The sequence below is a fragment of the Mus caroli genome, chromosome 3 (genome assembly GCF_900094665.2).
Source record: "Mus caroli chromosome 3, CAROLI_EIJ_v1.1, whole genome shotgun sequence".
Lineage (NCBI taxonomy): Eukaryota > Metazoa > Chordata > Mammalia > Rodentia > Muridae > Mus > Mus caroli.
The window spans coordinates 96,812,716-96,818,120 of record NC_034572.1 but is presented as its reverse complement, the minus strand read 5'-3'; the positions used below and the strand labels follow the sequence as shown (position 1 = coordinate 96,818,120).

Genomic DNA, 5,405 nt, shown 5'->3' with positions numbered 1-5,405 from the left:
AGCTAGAGAAAGTACCCAAGGAGCTAAAGGGATCTGCAACCCTATCGGTGGAACAACATGATGAACTAACCAGTACCCCAGAGTTCTTGACTTTAGCTGCATATGTATTGAAAGATGGCCTAGTCGGCCATCTCTGGAAAGAGAGGCCCATTGNACTTGCAAACTTTATATGCCCCAGTACAGGGGAACATCAGAGCCAAAAAGTGGGAATGGGTGGGTAGGGGAGTGGGGGAGGAGTGTATTGGGGACTTTTTGGATAGTATTGGAAATGTAAATGAGGAAAATACCTAATTTTAAAAAAAGTAAATAAAAAATATGTTAAAAAAAAAGGCAAAGACAGAGAAAAAAAAAAAAAAACTGTTGCTTGTGAGAACATCTCAGTCTCAAGGTTAGCCCAGAGACTTAAGGAAAATGATACACAAGGCTAGCCCAGAAACTCAAGAAACAGATGCCTGACGAGAGTTACCAAATGTGCTGAGATGTGAGGTGTCTTAGCCTTCTCCCAGTTACAGGGTGGCCCCCATACCTAGGGCCAGTCGTGTTTTCTCGGCATGCGGAGGGAAGGCCTCATTCTAGGGCTAGTGTAAGGCACAGAGAACATTGCAAGAGGTAACGGGCTGAACAGATCAGGGACCTCAAGTGCAGTATGAAAATACTGGCAACTTCTACTCAGGCTTTCCTCCAGTTTTATGATGTGGTAGCCATGTTTAAGGGGAAGGCTGCCTCCACCCACCTGCAGGGATAGAATGTGGCAGGCCTGTGGGGGCCATGGACCACAGTCCCACATCACTGGCCACAGAGGGAACAGACAGGCTTCTGGTCTGTAAATTCAACCAACTGGGAATCAAGTGTGTTGGGGAAAAGTAGCATCTGCATCTAATAAGTAAAGATGTTTTCTTGTCATTCTCTAAAGAGTTACATAGCATGGACGTGCGTTAGGCTACATAACATGGACGTGCGTTAGGCTACATAGCATGGATGTGCGTCGTTAGGTTACATAGCATGGACATGCGTTAGGCTACATAGCATGGATGTGCGTTAGGTATTATACAGAATCAGAGTGATTTCAAACATATGGCTATATGCAAATACTATGCTATTTTATTAAACACCTGCAGATTTATTTCTTTTCTAAAAGATGTATTTTCTATTTTAAGTTAATGAATGCTTTGCCTACATGTATGAATGTACCACATGTATGTCTGGTGCCCTCAGACACTAGGAGAGGGAGCTGGAGCCCCTGGACCTAGAGTTTCAGATGATTTTGAGCTGCCATGGGGGTACTGGGAATTGAACCCTTGTCCTCTTAGCCACTGGGTCATCTTCACAGACCCACATCAGCAGATTTCTATACCTTGGGGTCCTGGAACCTCACCCTGCAGACATGAATGCAGACAGCAAGATTTGTTTATACATGGAGATCAAGTTATGGTTTCTTAGCTGTTTATGGCAATGTACATGGGATATATTTGAAGAATAATGATAATATTGCTTTTGATGGAGAAAATTGAAAGAAAATAACTGAGTCAATCAATATTCAGGAGACAATCATAGAGATGGCACCGGATATGACGGAAGTCGTCAGCAGCATGGGTGTTACCGTTCCATGGGGAGGGGGTTCACTTTAAGAGGGTCTGTACAGACTTTCCTTCATGTTCTTAGCATACACTCAGTTCTTCTTTCTTTAACCTTGTGCATGAGTGTGTGTGTGTGTGTGTGTGTGTGTGACTATGCACACACACACATATGCACAGGTCCATGCACTCACATGCCCATACACATGCAGAGACAAAGAAGATGTCAGGAGCCCTGCTTAGTCACACTCCGCGTGGTTCCTTTGAGTCAGGGTCTCTCGCTGAATTTGGAGCTACACTGCCAGCCAGCAAACCTGCATGGTCTTCCTGTCTTTCTCTCCCTGACCAATGGCTCGGGAGTTACAGACATGGTTGTGGATGCCCCGGTTTTTACATGAGTTCTGGAGACTTGAACTTGGGTCTGCCCAGCATACTCTTACCCACGGAACCATCTCTCAGCCCACACTTGCTTGGTTCTCATTTAAATTCATCAGCGTGTTTCACATGGGAGTGACATATTTGTAAATGACATGTGTTCTGAAAAAACAGACAGTTCTTGATTCTGGCATTGATGATTTGAGTATTTGACGCATTACATATCACAGTCTCATCTATCTTTAGAGTCAGACATTCTTACTGTACCAAAAAGTTTTCATTTAAATGCAGTGAAGGAAGTCTCCATGAAAATGAATAGGGCATTTTTTTTTTCAGGAACTGTTAAGCTGAGGCCCCAAACCTGCAGAACGATACTCGAGCTGTGCTCTGGGGGATGAAGGCACCAGCCCGGAAGCACATGGAGATGCCTGTTTCACCCTGATGCCCAGCTCCTCAGCATGTTTTTCCTTCAAAACTTGTCTACTTTCTTTGAAGCATTGTGGATTTCTTAAGACATTGCAATCTGCATTAAAATGTTCTTCTTGTGAAAACTACATGTTGAATTAGCAAATTTTGGGCAAAGCTTGCCAATTCAGGAAGGAAATTGCTATTCCATTCCAGCAGATAGATCTCCTGCAGAGACGTGGTTCTGGCTCATCTTGGGTACTTCTTTCCTCTGGGCTCATTTGTAGACCCCACAATTGGGTTTCCCTGGCATGTTGTCTTTCCTGCACACCCAGAATCTCATCTATAGCCAGAAGAGACACCTTCGTTCTCACTAAAAGCACTCCTGGGGCAGCCTTCCTCCTTGGATGAATAGGCCTACCTGTAGTTTTGGTGACATAGTGGGCTTTCTATTCAGTTCCTCTTGCTGTTTCTTACTGTATCTGGTGGCTTGTGTATTTCATGGTGGTTTCTCTCTCTTTGAAAGTTACTGATGAGTCAGAGAACAGAGCCTAGGGAGGCGCTTTTATGATGTGTGACCTCATTTAAGGCGCCACCTGGAAGCTTCTTTCTCTGTTTTTCTCCCAAACTTCCAGATGGCTTGTCCCCTTGGCAAGTTGCTGCTAGAAAGAGGTTGTTTAGTTGGTAAGACCTTTGGACCCTCTAGTCTGAATCTAACGACCCTACAGCCTTTTCTTTAGAATCTGCAGTAGACATTGATGGCGGTTTTTTTTGTTTGTTTGTTTGTTTGTTTGTTTTTGCTTTTTTCCATTGAGGTGCTGATGTTGGAAGTCAAAGTGATCAGCATGCTAGCAGTAAGTGTTGTACCTCAGAGCCACACCACAAGCTCCTGAGGGATTCGTTTTTCTCTAGAACTGGTCTTTGGAACTGTCACCTAGCTTCTTTGTGACTTTCGCTCTTGGAAGCTGTTTTACTGAGAACCCGTCAGGGTCAGGCTAACGGTGTTGTCTGGCCACAGTGAAGTGGGCTGGCAAGGCAAGCTCGCTCTGTGCCTTCAGGTCTGCCCCCGAGAACTGGAATTTGGAGAGGAGTGACTGAGGACTGGAGTGCCATTCATTCTGTCAAGAGTGGATCATTCCTGGCTGTCTGAGGCTATGGCACAGCCTCTGCCCTCTGCTCTTCTCCAGTCCTTCTCTCTGAAGTGAGCTGTCTTCTTCCAATATGCTAGCTTTATATTGAAGACAGCCAGGCTCTGTTTTTGTTACTTATAGCCAAAGAACCCCAAACAAGCTCTCTCCAATTCTCTATTCTCAGTCCATTCCTAGGCTCTGTCTCCATTAAGGCTCTTTAATGGCACTGAAGGTCATTAAAGAACCATGATCCAGATAGCTCGTAAACAACAACAATCATTGCCCACATTTCTAGAGCAGCAGTCCTCAACCCGTGGGCTGTGATCCCCATGTGGGCGTTGAATGACCTTTTCATAGGGATCAGATATCAGATATTCACATTATAATTCATAATAGTGGCAAAATTAAAGTTTTGAAGTAGCAAGGAAATAATTTTATGGTTGAGGTCACCGCAACATGAAGAACTGCATTAAAGGGTCGCAGCATTAGGGAGGTTGAGAAGCACTGATCGAGAGGCTTGTAGAGGAAGACCAAGATTGAGCACCCAATAGATTGGTATCTAGTGAGGCTCTTGTCTCATAGTGGTACTTTCCAGCTGCGACTTAACACAGTGGAAGGAATGGCCACCCTGTTGAGGTCCCTTATGAGGGCATAGATGGCATTCTCGAGGGACTCTCATCTATGACCCAGTCACCTCCCAAGGTCTCCTGTAATAGAAGTAATCTAAGCTTATCCCTGACTAGCTTACAAATAAATGAGATGCAGACTATGGTTATTTTATTTTTATTTTGTCTTTGACAATTGCTGGGGGATCACCCCTAATCTACTCTGCTAACTGCTGGCCTGGCTGCCTCCCCAGTGGTGGACCCCAGATACTTGCTGTTTCTCCTGGCCTCGTGCTCATGGTCCATCTCTCCCCCTGGCAGCTTCCTCCTCTCCCTCAATTTTCTTCCTCCTCCTCTTGGTCTCTCCTCACTCCTTCCCCTCCCCTCCCCCCAACCAGATAACTCCAAACCCACCTACCTCTAATCCCTCCAGTGATTGACTATAACCAATTTTATTTAACCAATAGTTTTAAACCAAGGAACAAGATTTGCACAACAAAAGCTTGTAAACAGGAGAATTCACTCCTAGGCCTTGACCTTTCCCCCCCCCCCCCGCACAGAATTTAGCATTACAATACACAGCAACAGCCCAAACCTCAACTGTCTCTCACAACACTCACACTCCTGGTTAGTTTTCAGCATCTGCACTTTTTTTTTAAAACTCAGAACCCAACCACAGCCTACAAGGCCCAAACTAGTTGTCTCTCCACCACACCTTCCCACCACCCTCCTCCATGTCTCCTGAGACTTCTTGCCCATTTCCCCTTCCTTGGGCACTGCATGCTTTATGCTGGGTTTTTGCATGTGCTTGCTCGTGCTTGTAGTGTTCTTTGGGGTCTTCAAGCATTCCTCCCAGCTATTGGCCAGGTTTCAGGGTTAGAAGTTTTCCTGGAACACACCTGATACATCTATCACAACACATAGCAGTTTGTAATTACAGTCAGCTGTAATTCCTGCGTGCATTGATTTCATACTCATGGGTTCAAGCAAGGATGGATTGCAAACATTTGACTAAAAACCTGTGTCCTGAAAGGACATATTTTCTTTTTGTGTCATTATTCCCAACCCCTACCCCAGAAAAGAATAATAAATATTGACAGAACATTCACAGTATATTAGGTAAGAAGATGATTTGAAGTGTCTGGGAGAATGTGTATAGTTATGAAAACACCGTAGCATCTTCCATGTGAGAGTACCTGCAGAGTGGGCAGGATCCTTGGTCCCGTGGATGCTAAAGGAGGACTTTGTGTGTCTCTGGGCGAATTATCTGTTCATTGTTCGTCTGCCTGCTGGCTGCTAAGCTCTACAGAGGTTCC

The 5,405-nt window shown here is 44.9% G+C and overlaps 1 long non-coding RNA gene across 1 annotated transcript in view; it reads left to right on the top strand.

Annotated features, from left to right (window-relative positions):
• Nucleotides 1-2,502, top strand: part of LOC110291029 — a 17,776-nt gene extending 15,274 nt beyond the window's left edge. Inside the window, exon 4 of the long non-coding RNA XR_002377525.2 lies at nucleotides 2,286-2,502. This is a non-coding gene — a long non-coding RNA (uncharacterized LOC110291029). The remainder of the gene's footprint in view (nucleotides 1-2,285) is intronic.
• Nucleotides 2,503-5,405: the final 2,903 nt, after the last annotated feature.